Consider the following 19,033-nt stretch of genomic DNA (forward strand, 5'->3'; position numbering starts at 1 on the left):
GCTTTTCTTAGGATTTTGGTCTATATTCTGGGGGAAAAAATGGAACATTAGTGAAATGAATGAAGTCAGAATTCTACTTGTTGCCTCAATATAAAACTATGTTTTACAAGGTCAGGGTAAATTGCTTAGATATTAATTAATTAATATCTCTATTTTCAGAATGTGAAGTCAAAATTTAGATCAGCTAAATACGATTCCCCCAAATCACACACATCTGCATTGTACAATTATGAACTGAACCAGAACTACTGAGGGTAATGGTAAAAGAGAAAAAAAGTCCAAGTATGTTGCCTCATTTTTTCACACTCCCATGATACATGTGCTGTCATCCCAGGACAAAAAAAATAATCAGGCAAGTTCTGTCTGACCCAGAAAATCACGTAACTGACACACTGGCAGATAAATAAAATCATGGGGGCTGCAGCTTCATTTATTAGTGGTCTGCTTTTGGAGAAAGAGGAAACAAAGGTCTCCTATTCTGAACAAATTCTGTATTCACTGTCTCTAAATCTTCCAGACATATATGCATGATTGCAAGTCTGTGTACTCAAATGAATAAATAATCAAAAATAAATGCAGACCCATAAGAGTATACATTTGTTCAATGAGAGCACACTATATCATATACATTAAGCAGTAAACTGTAGAGAACTGAAGACTTGAAGCCCGAAGATTTAATTTCCAGCTTTAGCTTGGTCACTTTCTATTTGTGTGACTATTTATGTGGAAATCACCTGGCTTTTTAATTTTATCAGTATCCTCTGAAAAATGGGTATAATCATATTTAAATTATTGTATATTTATAGAAACTTACAGCTAGAAAGGTACTACCTAAGAGATCATAAAATCACTCAATCTCAATCCCTCTCTGTATAAAGGTGAGGATAATGAGGCCAAGGAGAGTGAAAGGATTTGTCTACAATATACAACTTTTTGACCTCAAGCTTTTCAGTAAGATAACATCACTGTTCTGGGGGCTTTACTTACATTATATCATCTAATCCTCATAATAACCCAGTAATATAAGTATGATGATCCTTATATTGTGGATTAAAAAAATGAATTATAAAGTTTAGGAAAATTGCCCCCAATTATATAGCTGGTAAATTGAGTTGGTAAATTGAGCTGTAATTGAACCCTGGTCTTTATTTATGCCTTTCCCCTTAAGCTCCAGGGCACCAGCTTGCCTGTTATGCATTCTTTCTTCATCTCTGCTTTTATGGCTGATTCTTTCTGCACACGTATAAAAGTGTTTTGGAAGGACTTCTTGACTGTTCCAGGGCCCTGAACTCCCCTCAGGAAGGCCTACGGCTTGGTACACACAGAATATGCTTGCATCGAAGTCTTAAGTTTGAGCTAGCCAGCCTCTTGATCTCATTAAAATATAGAAAAAATCTCCAGAAAATAAACAAATAGGAGTTTGGTTCAAGGATGCATACTGAGAGTTCATGGATAATTTAGGAGGACAGAGGGTAAGGACTAAAATTATCACCTAGCTAGAATTTTTCTGACACTTCCATTTGTGTTTAACTGCCAGGAGTGTCCACATAGTTTGTACCACTTGAAGATTAATGAGAAAATGGTTGAGTTTAAAATGGCGAAAGGCTAGTAGTGCCTGAAGCAGCCTCACCTAGCATCTCACTGACAGATGATCATGAAGGTACATAAGCAGAGTAAAATTCACAAGAGTAAAAACCACAATCAGAAGACCGCCTATCGCCAAATAGTAGGAGGAAGTTTCCCTACTGGTGACAACTGAACAAGACTGAGGGGAAGAGAAATGGAAATGTAAACATACATTTGGCTCGAGAAATAACCGTAACCAGCTGAAATAAGGTGAGAAGACTTTCCTGAATCCGGTCTTCCTAAGTGGAAATGTGCATGCCTTAGCTCTATTAGGAAGAGGTTTTACAAGTGACACCTGCGAGGCTTCCCTGGTGCTCCAGTGGTAAAGAAAGAATTGGCCTTCCAATGCAGGGGATGTGTGTTCGACCCCTGGTTGGGAAATAAGATCCCACATGCCGTGGGGCAGCTAAGCCCACACACCACAACTATTGAGCTTGCGCACCTCAATGAGAGAGCCCGTGTGCTGAGAGAGCCTGGTGTGCTGCAAACTACAGCGCCCACGTGCCCTGGAGCCGCTCACCACAACTAGAGAAGAGAAAACCCGTGCACCGCAACTAGAGAGAAGCCCGAGCACTGCAACGAAAGATACCACAAGTGCAACGAAAGATACCACATGTCGCAACTAAGACCTGACACAGCCAAAAAAAGAAAGAAAATATTTTTTTTTTTAAAAGAAGTAACACCTGCAAGGGAGTGAGGGAAATGGGTTTAAACTGGGGGAGAAGTTTAACTGTGATCTTGTTATCAGCTCTGGAGCATGAACGGCTCTGCGGAGGGTCCTCACCTGGGGGCATGGCCTTTACACCCCTACGCTGATCCGTCACTGTACCGTGGTTGTCCCCAGGAGGCGCACTTAACCTCTGATGGTCCAGCGGCCTTCAGTGATGGATAATTCAGCTGTCGGTGCCTGAAACATCTGGGAGAGTATGTGCCTCTGTCCTGAAGGGGTATCTGGTATTTGCACCAGAGCACTCACTAACAAAACACTTTCTTTTCCCACTTTTCACTTAATGCTCCCTGGCTCAGGCTGTACCAAATGGAAAAATTAGGAGGAAATATTATTTTTGAGGCTCAGTAGATGTTCCTCCCCCCTTTTCCCTTCTATCTACATGTATTCAGAGCTCACGACTTCCTGAAAACAACAAATGATGGGATACTTTCAGAGAAGTGGGAGCAGTGTGTTAAATCTTTGGAGGCACAATCCCCAGTAACAAAGTATTTCATGAGTACATGGAGTCTGGAAGATCACTAGAGACAAAACATAATGACTGCTAATTTTTTTTAAAAAATGCACCCTCCGGTCTAGAGTTTAGACAATATAAAGACAGGAGAGAATTCTTCAAGTGCCCAGGGCCTTAGTAGAAAAAGTCTGCTAAACACTGGTAGTTGGACTAAAAATGAGGCACAGTAATACTCCCAAGCTATAGATCAGATGATGGAATAACCAACCAGAGTCCAAATCAAAAGTAGAGGAGCCATGGCCAATACACCTACCTGCATGTAGGAAAACATTATGTCTAGAAAGATTCACTCTCATTTTAAATAGGAAAAAAATATATATGTATATGCATATATATATGAGTTATGCAGAGAAAAGACTGGAACACGTAATAGGGAATTCTGTCCTGAACACTAGAATAATATCTCTTAATATTATCTCCTGTAGTATGAGAATAAATTTTATAAAGAAAACTGAACTGTACTTTAAATGGAATAAGTAGGTAGATAGATAAAATAACAAAGACATTAGGAATCTCAAAAAATTTTAAAGATAAAAAATTAACAAATACAGGCTAAGATTTTAAAAGCAGCAATAATATACACAACAGGATGAGAAACCAATGTGGCTGGCATAAGCAACCCTTGCCATGAGACTAAGCTGACAATAAAAGAACTAAACTAGCACTACTCCAAAATCCTACTATATTTCTCTAGTAAATTCACTTTTTCCCTTCTCCAACATGACTACTGATATCTTCTCCTTGCCCCAGTGTACCCTCAACTATTGACTTGGCATCACTCTTTAATTAAAAGCCAAGTTATTTATTTAATAAGTGAAATTCATAACATAGAAGTATCTCTTCCCACCCACAAATCTATGAGTCTTCCTCATCATGGTGGTTGAGGACATGGCCTCTACAGTAGGCCATCTTGGCTTTAAGCCCCAGCTCCTCTCCTCAATAGCTGTGTGGGTAGAAAGGAGTGGCTTAACTGTTCTGCACCTCTATTTTGCCCTCATTATGTTCAAAACAGTGACAGACTCCATCTCCCAAAGTACTTGAGGGTATTAAGTGAGTTAACGTTGTTCAAGTACTTGGAGCAATCCTTATCACATGGTAAGGGCTTAGTAAATGTTAGACATATGACTAATTCATGATTAAAATAAAAGAAGTGCTTCTACTCTTAACACTGAGCTAACTTCTTGTGTGTTCAGATCTGTTTCAGCTACGCCATCAGGGAGATCACAAGGAAAGCCGAAATGTAAAGAAGCTATGGCAACAACCGTACACAAGATCCTTTATATATACATACATACAGATTGGGATGTGATTGGAATAAAGCGATATGATTTCTGTTACAATGTTAGATTTCTAAATAAACATCTTCCTTCCTTTATACCTCATGTGCTTTTGTTCTTTTAGGGTTGGTTAAAAAAAATATAAGTATCTCATGTCTTGCTCTAAGATCTTACATTCTCCTAATATCTGATATTAAGGGTGTTCCATGATGAGAAATTTTAAAACAAGCGTGGATCCAGATTTTACTGGGCCTCAAATTTATACACTTAATATATATATATGTGTGTGTATATATACATATATATACACACACATATATATACAAACACATTTTAAGTATGTAATGAGTTACAGGACCTATGCAAGTGAGAAGCCCTGCAGCTTAAGCTTCATCAGCATCTCCTTTAATATCCTCAACAATCCTAAAATGAGGATGCTATTATCGCCCACATACCGATGAAGAAATACAAAGTAACTTGCTAGATGTTGAGCTGCATAGACACTGAGTGTCCTGGCTGGGATATGTCCCCAGTCACCTGGCTCTGAGACGAGTGTCCTTTGTCTCCACATTCCAGCTTCCTCTATTCTTATAGGCAGAAGGGAAATGTGGGTCCTCAAGGTCACCTCCTTCTTTCAGCTGCCTCTTTCTCAACATCTACACATATCATGGGTTTTTCCCGTTTTTAAGGTTCTGCTGCTGCTACTAGAGGTCATGTGGGGAAGCCTGTCACACTCACTGGGTTATGAATCACTGGGGACCATGTCAAGTGTTGAAATACACAACCCCAGCGAGGGGTGATGATTGTTAGGCAATCATACAGTCCTCAAAGTCGTAACAGGAGGTGTCCTCAGAGCTCCTAGATCACCCTCCGTCTCATCATCCCACTCATGTGGGCAAGGGTAACCAGGAGTTCTAAATATAGTCTTAGAAGCATGCACTGGACATGTTAACACATGCTAACACATGTTACCACTTCCCTGTCAACACAGGGAAGTCTCCCACTGTACAACAGGAAACAAAGATCAGAGAAATTTCGATTCCTGAATAGCAGTGGTTGTAAGATGCTGGGGAGGCTGGAAGTAAGAGAATGTTTCTAAAAGATAAGTCCAGGGTCACAAAGGAACAAGAACAGGATCTCTAGTGAATAGATGCCAAGGATGGACTCACAATAACATTGCCATTGTTTTGGAGGAAGAAGCCATACGTTCCTTAAGGAGCCATAAGCACAGTTGGGAAATCCTTCTTGAGGCCCCATGACTGAGTACATCCAAACGGTGGACACACTGGGTTAATCTGGGAAACTGACAGACCCTCTGCTTCTTCCAGCCAATGCGTGACTGCAATGGACTCGTCCAACATTCATTCATCATAATCCGTGACATCATGGCAAATAGCCGGTTGAGGAGAACATGACTTATTCTCAAGCTGCTATCTGATAGGAGAAATCTGAAAGGGCAGAATGGCTGATTTCAGAGACCATTTTATTCCAGAACCCTAAAGCCATTAATGATTTGCATTGCTCTTTGCTGTGCTTTTACATAAATGTAAATCTCTTAAGAGAAGAAGAATGTCTATTCCTTAATGTGTACACAAATATAATTTTATGGAAGTAGCTCTTATGGGATTCAGAGCGATTCAAATCCTCTCTAATTCACTCATTGACTGTGGGTTATAAGTTATTCAACTTCTCTGCTCCTTTGTTTTCTCACCTATATGATGAGCCTCATGTACCACTTGCTGCACAGCAAGATAAAGCTCTTCCCTCCATCTCACTGCAGGCCCATCCCATCTTCCATTTCCTTCAAGCTTCTCAAAAAGTCCTCATCATAAAGATCATAAGAAAGCTCATTGCAGCCTCTTCGTTTACACGTTTCTGATTAAAGAAAAATGCTCCAAATATTTAAATGCCTCATGAACCCCACAATGCCCCATCAGAGGGCACACATTTTAAAAGCATGTAGTGGCTGCATTTGAACCAACAAATAGTTACCGGGCACCTTCTCTGTGCTAGGTGGTATACTAGAAACTATGGAGATGGATACAGTCATGAAATAGAATATCTGCTTTAAAAATATTCACTCAATAAAGGAAAAGGAAGTCATATATTATAAATGAAAAAGGGACCAAAAAGAAGGACAGGCTGAAGGAGCAAAGAGGAATAAGTCATGCTGAGCCATATTGAAGTCTGAGGCAAAAGGAAAAATGAGTAATACAGAACCTGTTTTTGTTTAAAATCTTGATTTTTTAAAATCATTAACCTTCTGCATTGATTTTGATTTTCAAAAATATTGCATTCAGGGCTTCCCTGGTGGCACAGTGGTTGAGAATCTGCCTGCTAATGCAGGGGACACGGGTTCGAGCCCTGGTCTGGGAGGATCCCACGTGCCACAGAGCAACTAGGCCCGTGAGCCACAACTACTGAGCATGCGTGTCTGGAGCCTGTGCTCCGCAAAAAGAGAGGCCGCGATAGTGAGAGGCCCGCACACCGCGATTAAGAGTGGTCCCCGCTTGCCACAACTAGAGAAAGCCCTCGCACAGAAACGAAGACCCAACACAGAAAAATAAATTATTTAATAAACTCCTGCCCCCCACATCTTCTTTAAAAAAATATATATATATATTGCATTCAAATAGCTTTTATCTTGATTACTGAGTTTATTTTCCCCTTAGGTTTTGCACATTTGATCAAAGATGTTATGGAAAGAATTGTGTCCACTCAAAATTCACATGTTGAAGCTCTCACCCCCAATGTGACTGTATTTGGAGATAGGGCTTTTAAGGAGGTAAATAAGGTTAAATGAGGTCAAAAGGTGGGGCCCTCAATCAAGAGGATTAGTGTCCTTATAAGAAGAGGATGAGACACCAGGAAAAAGACCATGTAATCTCACAGTGAGAAGGGGGCCATGTGTAAGTCAAGAAAATTGGCCACAGGAGAAACCAACTCTTCAACTCTTTTGACACCTTGATCTTGGACTTGTAGCCTTCAGAACCATGAGAAATAAGTTCCTGTTCTTTAAGCCTTACAGTCCGTGAGTGCTTTGTTATGGCAACCCTAGCACATTAATACAGAGCGTAAGGAGATATTTCATGATCAAAGTCACTTGAGTAGTCTTAAAGATTGAAAGTGCCTTACAAAAACAGTCACACTAGTGCCTGTTTTTGTAAGACATGTGAACTAAGAAACCTTTATGTTTTTAAATTGTTAAAAAAAATCAAAGTAGAATATTTTTTGATGTGTGAAAGTTACATGAAATTCAAATTTCTGCATCTATAAATGAAGCTTTATTGAAACACAGCCCTGCTAATTCGTTCAAGTATTGTCTGTGGCTGCTTTTATGCTACAACAACAGAATCGAGTGTTTGTGACAGAGACTATATGGCCCACAATGCCTAAAACATTTGCTGTCTGACCTTTTACAGAAAAAGAGTGTTATCCCCTGGACTAGATAATTTCCTTCCCACACCTACCCCTAACATAAACACATATTTGTTTTAAAAAGAGAGAGAGAGAATGATAGAGAGTAGGCATGAAGTGAGGGAGGAAGAAGAGAATAAGAAGATGTGGTACATATATACAATGGAATATTATTCAGCCATATAAAAGGATGAAATAATGCCATTTGCAGCAACACGTATGGACCTAGAGATTATCATACTAAGTGAAGTAAGTCAGAAAGAGAAAGACAAATATCATGTGATGTGGAATCTACAGGTTGATACAAATGAACTAATTTATAAAACAGAAACAGACTCACAGAAAACAAACTTGTGGTTACCAAAGGGGAAAGGGGGTGGGGGAGGGATAAATTAGGAGTTTGGGATTAGCAGATGCAAACTAGCATATATAGGATGGGTAACCAACAAGGTCCTACTGTATAGCACGGGGAACTATATTCAATATCCTATAATAAACCATAATAGAAAAGAATTTGAAAAGAATATACATATATATGTATGTATATATATACATATATATATATATATATAATTGAATCACTTTGCTGTACACCAAAAACTAACACAACATTGTAAATCAACTATAATTCAATAAAAAAATTTTTTTAAAGATGTGTATCTCTTTAATTTCCCCAACACCCCATAAGAATAAGGGTAAGAGCCCTTAATTTAATGTTGACAAAAGTGAGTCTGGTGCCATGCTGTTCTGAAAGCTTGTCATATTACAGACCCAAGAGCACCACTGTAAAAGCTGCTGTGGTCAGCCATCAACTCTGATACAGCTCTTTTCTAAACCAAACAGGAGACACATGCTCACTTTGTTACAATGCAGAGCTCATTATACAGAGCACACTTAGTATAACCGTCTTGGACAAAATGCCTCATTTGCCCACTGTAATGGAAGATTTGGCATAGCTGTGTTCATTAAATCTCCATGTCCCTGGTGACACCCCACAGCGGAAATCACCCATAAGCAAATTTATAGGAGAATCATTAAGAGTGAATGAGTTCTCACTTTGGAGGGATTTTTTAGATAAATGAAAGCATGGCTGGGTCCAAATTTGAAGTGATAATAAACCTTGTATAGTAGATCCATTTTGCTAAGAGAATAAACATGACACATCAATGATGTGATTCTCTTAGAGCATCATTTGCATAACTCACAGGTCCCCAATCAAGTAGTGAAAGCGTTACTTTGTAGATGTTCGAGGCAATTGCTTTTCTCCACATCCCCACATTGGATCGATCAAGGTGGCTTCTGCTCAGCCTTGATTGAGACCAACTTAACCACACCAGTCTTTGCCAGGTTTGTTTTCATGGAGCACACCAGCATATGCATTTTCTGAAATGCAATCTTAAAAGAATCATTAGTTTCTCTAAGGAAAAGGTAAGGTTTGGAAAGAGTAAAGGCAATAGAATCAGAAAAACCCTAGTGTGGGCTTCCCTGGTGGCAAAGTGGTTAAGAATCCGCCTGCCAACGCAGGGGACACGGGTTCGAGCCCTGGTCCAGGAAGTTCCCACACACCATGGAGCAACTAAGCCCGTGCATCACAACTACTGAGTCTGCGCTCTAGAGCCTGCGAGCCACAACTACTGAAGCCCACGTGCCACAACTACTGAAGCCTGCACGTCTAGAGCCCATGCTCCACAACAAGAGAAGCCACTGCAATGAGAAGCCCACACACCGCAACAAAGAGTAGCCCCTGCTCGCCACAACTACAGAAAGCCCGCACACAGCAACGAAGACCGAACGCAGCCAAAAATAATAAATAAATTAAATAAATTAAAAAAAAAAGAAAAACGAAAAGAAAAACTTGGTGTAACCCTGTTTGACCATGTACTAGCTTTGAGGTTTATGGCAAGTTACCTAATATTTCTGGGACTGCTTCCCCATAAATAAAATAAGGTTGAAAATAGCAGCCTCTTCAATTTGCTGTGAGGAGTAAATGAAATAATGTAAGTAACCCTTTTAGCTTAGTGCCTGACACATCACTAAATTCCCATGTGTTTTCTTTGACACAGTTTTGGAAATTTTAGGAATCAAAATAAAAATTGATGTACCCTGGATCTGACTGTATATTCTAGAAATACAACACAAATTCTCTGACTTCTGGAAAATATCCTTCTGTGCTCAGCAATTTAAACATTTTTAGTATTTTGAAATGGAAAAGACATGAAAATTCATATTATTTTAGACACATGCACAGATATTATACTGTTAAAAAGTAGAAAAAAAGAAATGTGGAGTGTTTACAATGTGTTGGTTTGGGCTCAATTCTCTGAGTGAATGAATGTTTTTTAAGGCTTTTTGTAAGTTTAAAGAAGAGAATTCAAGGTTGGATAACTAGACACATTCGCTCCGTTTTCAGAAGCCGTGAGCCCCTCCAAAGAGAAACATACACACACACACACACACGCACACACATATATATTTTACCTGTGGAAGGGGAAATTAAACAACAGTGTGTGGTCTGGACAGTCTGCCATTGGGGGAGAAGTTGCTTTGGGGTTGGTTTGTTTTCAAGCAGCCCACCCCAAACCTCTCTAGTTCATTTCTCCATGATACCAGGGAGATCCCAGCAGCTGTGATTTCCATACTCAGATTCTCTTCCTGCAGCCTGGTCAATTCTTTTCCTGTAGGATTTAGAGGGGAATGAAGAGTAGGACTAGTCTGACTAGTCTCAGCATGGGCGCACACCTTTCCAAACACAAGAGTGAGCCAGCAGACCATCAGAGGCCACATCCCTTTACAGACAGCAACAAATTCAGCACTGGATCCTATGAAGAAAGTTCATTCCCTCTCCCAAGACCAATTCACATGGGTATAAAAATCCTACATTTGGCACACAATTTTAAGTAGTGTCCACCTGTAAACGCACCCCTGCCACACCCCAACACATGGCTCATGGATCTTAGATGAAGAATTCCCTCCACGGATAGTTTTTAACAAGAACGGAAGGAGAAATAAAATTTTCTTTGATCAACAGACTTCTCAAAATTTTTTATCAAGGACATAAAACCTGCTGGAAAATGTACTGTATTCTCAGCAACTATTTTTGCTTGGTTAATGTTTTCAGATAACCACGCAGATGAGTAATTTACTTCCAGGTAAAATCCATCATTTCCACATACAATGCATTGGTTAGCGTAACCAGGGCTTAGTGCTATCTTTTTGGCATACTGCATTTATTCTAGCTTGACAGATATTTCAAACATAATACATTTTTAACTCTAGGTAACTTAATGATTGCTTTATGCTGAAAAGATAAACTGAAAAAAAAAAGAAATAAATAAAAGTTCTGTAACAAGGATGTGATATAATAATCCATGCATAGTGTAAATCAATGAACTCATTTTAATAGATATATGAGGGTAATTGTTACAAGTGCATTTGTTTTAAATAAATTTTTGAAATTTCAAAAATAAGAAAAAGATTTAAATATTAAGTGTAATTTTTCTGATATGAAGTTTTCTGTGGGTATTAAAATTTCATTGTTATGAAAAAATATGGAAAATGGTATGAAAAAGGAGTATGCCAAGTGTGTGTACAGAATGATTCCCAAGATAAAATGAAACATCATGCGAAAATGAAGAAAGACTGGAAAAAAAACCTAAAAATTTTTATGTGTTATGGAATGCAAAACAGGGAGCTATTTTTGTATTATTTTCTATCTACCAATTTTCCTGTGACATTTTGCCACTTACAAAATGAAACAAAGATGCTTTAAAGAATAACCAGGTTGGGCAGGGATACTATATTTTTTTCTAGACATCAAGTCAAACAACAGTTACCAACCACTTACTCTGTCCCAGGTCCTAGAGTAAGTATGTTTAAATGCTTTGACTCCTTAATTTTCAAAAAAATTCTTTAGAGAATAAAAGGTTATCCCTTATTTGTAGATGAGGAAACAGACTCTCAGTAAGTCACAAACCCAGTAAGAGAGAGAATTGGCAAAGATACATGCTTCTTTTTAATCCACCATATTTTTCAAGTTTTTGAAGCCTAACGCTATACTACTTTGCAGTCAAGACCAGTGGGTTATCTCAGAGCAGCTGTATTACCTATAGAGCAACACTGATGGTGGTCAGTGGAGGGGGGGAAGGGTGGAGGACAGTGGTTGAAACCACTGAAGCCTTATCCTTGTTTGTTTCCTCTAACATCATTCACTAACTCAAGATACGTTAGCATCTGAATGCAAAACTGGTACACAGAAAAACAAACCTGATTCCACATTGGATCTCTTCTGTTAGCTCTAACCCTTGTGCTCTGTTGTCTGTGCTTAGTCATGCTGGCTCTGCACCTCTGTAAAAGAACCCTGCCTGTAGCCTGAAATATACATGATAACCCATTTCAAGGCCCTGACGTCCAGGCTTGACCTTTAAAGGTAAAACACCTTCCCATTCATAGAGAGATAAAAAGTTGCAAAACAGAAAAGAACAATTGTCTAATCAACAGGAATATTGCGACCAGACCTACATGGACAGCTGCAAGAACAAAGAATTCCAACACCCAGAAGTTTGCAACAACCTGCCACATCCCCTCCCCTCTTAGTATAAAAGAAGCCTAAATTCTAACTGGGGTAAGATGGTTCTTTGGGACACTAGTCTACCATCTTCTTGGTCTGCTGGCTTTCCAAACAAGGTCACCGTTCTTTGCCCCAACACCTCATTTTTCCATTTATTGGCCTGTCATGCTGAAGAGCCGTCCATATAAGCTTGAACTCAGTAACAAAACCACAATTCCAAAAGATCATGCAAAAGTTGATGTTAGAGTGAGAATGTAATTCATGTCTCAGTGGAATCTTTTTGTATGTTTTCCCTTTCTGTTCCCTGGGATGGGAAAAGGGAGAACAGTAAAAAAAAAACTCAATTGCATTGAGCCACATGCATGTACCAGGAAGGTTAAAGATTTCAATATTTAGATGGGTTTGTACAGGAACTAAATAGTTTCATAATTATTTGGTAACTTCTGCAGGGGAATTTTAAAAAGTCCTTTCTGAAGAAAGGTTTGCATAATACCATGTACCTTTATTCCTAAATCAACATATTTACAGCTTAATTGTGAGGAAGTGGCACACCCAGATGGCATTCTGACTCACTTATTTAAAGGCCAAAACATATGTGTAATGGACAGTGAGCATGAGAGTAGGTAATCTTATTTAAAGGGGGGAAAATATCAAAATCTTAAAATCTTCATCATTCATCTCATCCTTTATTTGTCCCTGGGGTTTTCACTTTTTCTCTTGGTATTTTCCACAGCAGAGTGTTTCGAGACCAGGATTTGGAGAATTTAAAAGGCTTTTGTGCAAAATGAAGCAGGCACCATCCTGTGTCTATCCCTCATACCTTACTCTTTGTAGGACTAAAAAAATATGGAGAAAGCTTAAAATATCTGACATTCAACAGTGATGCTACCTAGATCTGTCCTGTGCTTCCTGAGGGAGGAGAAAGGAAAAAAAGAAAAGCACAGGAACAAAAGCATCAGTGAGTATTTTGCCATAGGATAGCTATTTAATTGAAAACTATAGCCTATTTTTGTGAATCCCATGGATAACTGACACACAAACTTGTCGAGCCTCATTCTTTTCTCATCATAGTGACCCACTGAAGCATCATTGTCTGGCTAGAACATTTGTACCCACCACTTCCATTTATATCTGAGAAACTGTGTCTCTTCCTACAGTTTCCCCATTTAAATAAATAGCACATGTGAACTGTTCTCTATTATTATTGTATATTTCACTCTGGAGGTCCTCACACTTCACCTTTGGGTCCCCACTGGCAGAGTTCTCTGTCTAGCCTTGTTGACTTTTCCATACGTCATCAGCATTAATCACTCTACCATTGATTTTAGGGTGGTTCTGGCTGCAAGATCTTAACATCTGCTTCCCCTCCTGGCCCCTAATTTACTTTGCAGCTACAATGTTGAGCTGTATGTATCATGTGGGCCAATGGCACATCTAGGAATTGCCATCATGGATGAAAACGTAAAAAGTCCAAAGCCAGCAGAGCTTTTCCTCAGGATCTAAAGGTTTTTTAAATAACTTCTGTCTCCTAGGTTCAGGTTCTTTCCATGACTTGAATCAGAGTTATTTTGAAGACTGGTGTGAAACAAGATACAGCAGATATTTTCTGAGTTTACTTCTAGACTGCATTGCAGATAGAGCAAGATAATGTGATATGACCTTGCTTTCCTACAAAATTATTGGTGACACACTCAGAGAAGAAACTATGTGTAGGGGTCTTATGAGTCTAATTCTATGTTCGTATTAAACACTTAGTTCAGAGCCTCAGGGAGCTACAGTACCAATCACTGAAAGAATAAATCATTCAAAAGTCATTTCTACCTAGCTTAAACAGTTGTTTCTTGATCTTGTTTGTTTGTCTGTTTAAATAAGGCTCTTCAGCATTTGGCCTGAATGGTATGTAGGGTGTTCAATCCATCTGCATTTATACTGGTGCTCTAACTAAAATCTCCATCCCAAAGATTTTCCATGTAACATGTGTCCATCAGGACGTTCTGCCAAATGAACAAACACAAAAATAAAAGAATTTATTGGACAAATATGTTGAATGCTCTTTCTCTTGGAGATTAATAGGAACATTATCATATTAAAATGTGTAACACACATACACATAATAAATTTTTACATAACATCTATAATGCCCTATAGAACTAGTGTTTAATGAAACATCTGTTCATTATCACTACATATCATTTTAGGGCCAAAATCAAAGTCCCTTTCTTTGCTCTCAGAGTCATCAAACTACAGTGACAATTATCAAGAGCCCTCCAGGGTTTCACAGCCCATTCATTTTTGTATCACTGCACAGTGTTCAGCATGCAGTTTTACTTAGAGTCAGTGATCACTTAATATTCAATGATTACATGAATAAATGCATTCGGCACTGACTAGAGCTTAGAAATACATATTTTCTGTGAGAGAAACGCCTTTAGTTATAGGACTCATCACACTGGACTTTTGTATCTGTTTAAAAAAATGACCAATTGCCAGGAAAAAAAAACAGTTCAATAGCATGCCATCATTTATTCAAATCATCTACCATCTCTTTTGTCCATAAACCACACTAAAGCCTAAACTACGTTTCCAAGAGTTTGTGCATCTTCTCCCAAATGCTTGTATCCTAGCTGAGTACTTGGATCTGTCTTATTTTTAGAGCTGCAGAGTTATAAAATCTCCGAGTGGGAAGGAGCACTTTACAGTCAAGACAGACCAATGGCTTCATCTTCTACATGAGGTAACAGTCTCAGATGGTTCACAGCATTTGCCCAAGGTCAACATGGGAGAAATTTTCGAAGACGTGCTTTGTACTTTTCCCTGTGTATCCAACAGTCCCTAGCACATTTAATAAGAAATTTGACATATTAATTCATTACATTTATACCAATACCTTCTTACAAGCTACTTTTTCAATAGATCAACCTCAGAAGTCTATTATCTTAAGACAATAGAAAGGAAAACTTTCCTCACTAATTAATTAGACTACTGTGTAATTTACTAAGAAATTATATACAGCAGGTCTAGTTTGCAAAAGAAAATCAGATAAAGTGATGAGTGGGTGTCTATGAGAGCTTGTGAGACCAAAGGTGAAAGTGTCCCAGAGTTTACGACAAAAATTTCCTCAGCTCTATGTGACCTCACTTCATCGAAAGTTCCACTATGTATTGCTTAAAAAGGACACACCTGACACTTGAAGTATGAATTGAAAGAATCAGAAAATGTAAAGATGAGAAAGAATTAGAAAATGTAAAGAAGAAATGTAGTTTCAATATTAGTATCAGAGTAAACTTGGAATAAATTTATTATGTGAAACAAGAGTAGTTATTTACTTTTATAAAAGGTAGAATTCACGGTGATTATATAACAGTTTGAAAACAGTTTATAAGGAAAAAAATTGAAAAATGGGAGAAATGGACAAATTATAATTATGGTAGCTTTTAACAAAAATCTCAATCTTTCAAAAATTTTAAAATGAAGTAAATATAGAGCTTTTTATAATTAGGTGAGCAATAGTAATCATTCAATGGTTAAATAGGCTTTTTACATACAGAGTAAAAAATTATCTTGTAATTTGCTTAGAACGTGGGCATAAACTAATTGCATAAGAGACCACAGGAACATCTCAATACATTCCAAGAACTAGAAAATGTGAAGGCCAATTTCTCTGTAACGAAGCAGTTAAGACTAGGAATGAATAGCAAAATTTTAACCAAAAAGTTACAGGAAAAAAAAAAAAAGGAAGACAACTTTGAAGACTTTTAATTTTATTCTCAGAATGTTAGTTAAAAAGATTCATGTATTTACAAAGCCAAGGCAGATAGTTGAAAATAACCTGTTGTCAGAAATATGTACAAGGAAAAGAAAAATCTGAGAGCTGAATTTAAAGTGAGGCAGTAGATGTAATACTGCAGAAAACTTCATCACTGGAACAGAAGACAAACAAGGCAGAATCCTAAATTTTGATGGAGAAAGCTAAAGAATGAGAATTAGAGAAGAGGTAACAGTTACGGAGGACAGATGACAGATCCAAATGATCCAGTCCAGATAGGTTAAATTCCTTAGCATCCATTTCCAATGAAAACTCTTTGATAATGTGAATAGAGTTCCCCTTCCAAAAATGAGGAATATTCTATTGAAACTGACATCCAGTTCAAGTTAAAAGGCAGCAAGCTAAAAGCCTTACAAATAACTCAGGAATAACACTGAAATGTTTGACTTCAAAAGTACATTTCGGATTATTCAAAATGTTTGGGGAATTAAGGAGAAGGTCAATGTGTGCTCCAAAATACCATGCTAATTTTATGCACAAGAATGTCTTCTGTGTCTTTAAATTCCTACAGTCCCATGAGTGAGAAACTAAATATACAAGACCTAAGTGCTTCCAGCCCCGTCATTGCTAGGCTCCAGTTTGTGTAGAGGTAAGATCATGGGGATGAGCTCGATGAACTTAAATTCCCTTCCAGGTGTCATTGTCAATAAGTCTGAGACAATGGCTATAGATGTAAGTATCTACCCGGGATGAAACATTGACTCTGACCGTGCCATTTCCTGTTTTTCTCTGATAATATAATGTTTACTGAGTGCTTGTTATGTGCTAGATATCATTCTCATGATTTAATTCTCACAACAATCCTTTGAACTGAGTATTAGGGCTCTCTCTTTTTTTTTTAAGATAGGAAATGAGGCTCAAAGGATTTAAATACTTTGGGAGAGGTCAGACAGCCAGAAAGTGTCAAAGATGCGTCTCTAACTGCTCTGAGCCACTGGGCCACCCCGCCGCTCTATGGTATTGTTTCTCAGGATTATTTTGCCTCTCTCTGTCACCATGCTCCCTACTAGATCTCTTTGCATGAGACCTTGTATCCCTGTCATCCTGGTTTTCTGGAGTTTTCTTCTAGAATGATTTAAGACTGTGGATCTGAGAGCTACACCTGCTTGAGTAAATGGACACATGCACCCACTCCTGGTAATTCTTTTATGACTTAGTCCTCTCCCAAAGGGGCTGGTGTTTTGCTCAAGGAGAAAAAAAAAAAGAGCTCAGAGTTTCCCAAATTGTATTTTGCAGAATACCAAGTAATATGAACTTCAAATTGACATTTTATGAAAATAACACAGCTCCATGTTTTATAAAGTATATGTAAAAATTCTGGATTATATAATATTTAACCAATTTCTTTAATAAGACAATTCTCAAAAGTTTTACTATGCTAATGTATACTACACTGGATTTCTTAGGTGTTTTCTACAATATAAACTTTTACTTAATATCCATAAACTTTGGGAAGTGCTAAATTATATAATTATTTATTTATTCAAATAATCATGTCATCAGAATCTTCATGAACATGGATAATATTATGCTTAACTGGGAAATTTGGACTCTGGACATAATATCACAGAAATAAATTGTTAGAGAAATGGAACTCCTCTTCTGTTTCAGTTGTGTCAGGAGATGAACTATATATAAACAGCTAATCTCCATCTTTATATTTTAGAAGCAAGGAGAAGCTTTTTAGAGCCACTGAGTTCAGTCCTAAATATGTGTTTCATCCTTTCTGACACAAACTGTTTATAACAAAAGAACTCCAGCTTGCACGCGAAGAGGCAGTATAAGCTCCATCATCACGGTTAAATCCCTGAGGCGTGGGTGAATCTGACTCAGGTGTGCATGTCACCTTCTTAATTCCATTTCAAAATGTGCCTTCTCATCAGAGCTAGAAAGCAACCTGTGTTTATCTGTGGAATCAAGCAAGGTTAGGGTCCTTCTATTTATGCCGGATAGCAGTGTTTCTTTCTTCTTTAGAGCGTAGAGCTATTTCTCATAATACCGGATGTCCAATACCACAGGACACGTCATTCTTGGTTCATTAGTAACGCTTGAGTAATCCTGATGATCAAACTTCTGAGAGCAGTCTGCAATACGTCACATTGCCACTGACAGATCACAGTGAAAAGTGGGAAAATAAGGGACCAGCAAAAGCCTTTAAGTAACTGTGCGTTTTTCCAAAAGGGATTATATACAATGAAAAAGATATATGTGTGTATATATAAATATACATATTATACATATATACATATATAAAATAGGTATTATATATTATATATGTACATATACAAACATATTACATATATGAAAGGAAATGACAGATTGAAACTTTTGGATGCAATCTAATATATTTTATTCTTAAATTCTAGAGTTAGATTCATAGATAAGCAATTAAACTAAATGTGCTTTTTTTTTTCCCTCTTGGACACTCTTGAACACTCTCCCCTCCCTTGGGTCCCCACAGGGATTCCTTTTTGATAAGTAGCACAAAATACAACAACGTAACTAATTCACAGATTCCATACAGGTGATTTGGTGAAAAATGAAAAGACCAGAAGGACCACTGAGTTTTTACTTCTTGGTAATTTTACCAAACTCTAGGATAGTTTTCCACCATTTCATAATTTATATAATTTTATGTTTTATAGGTCATAAAAGTTATCATTTATTTGGGGTTCCTTATCTGTGCTCCTTGTAACTGTTTCATTAGTTTCAAGTCTTTTATCTCTCGCTCTCCTTTGGAGATTCCTAGAACATCACACTCTGCTGATTTCCTTACTAACTCTTTACTTAACCAGGCTCCAAACACTGTAATGCTTTGGCACTTAGTCCTGGGCGTTCTGTTCTGATGTGTTAGATTGCAAAAGTGGACTCAATTCTTCGTAGTTCCGTCAAGAGCTGGAATCTACTGGGTTTCAAGCCCAGACCTCAAGAAGCATTGTGTATTTCCATCCTCTTTTTTGAGATCCCTGCACCATCACCAAATGAACAAGCTCAGGGTAGCCTGGAGGATAAGAATGATGGAGCAGAGATGACCCACCAGCCTTAAACTGATCTAGCAGCCATCTGTGGAAGCACAGGC

Source organism: Hyperoodon ampullatus, assembly GCF_949752795.1.
Source record: "Hyperoodon ampullatus genome assembly, chromosome: 10".
In the NCBI taxonomy this organism is placed as follows: Eukaryota; Metazoa; Chordata; class Mammalia; order Artiodactyla; family Ziphiidae; genus Hyperoodon; species Hyperoodon ampullatus.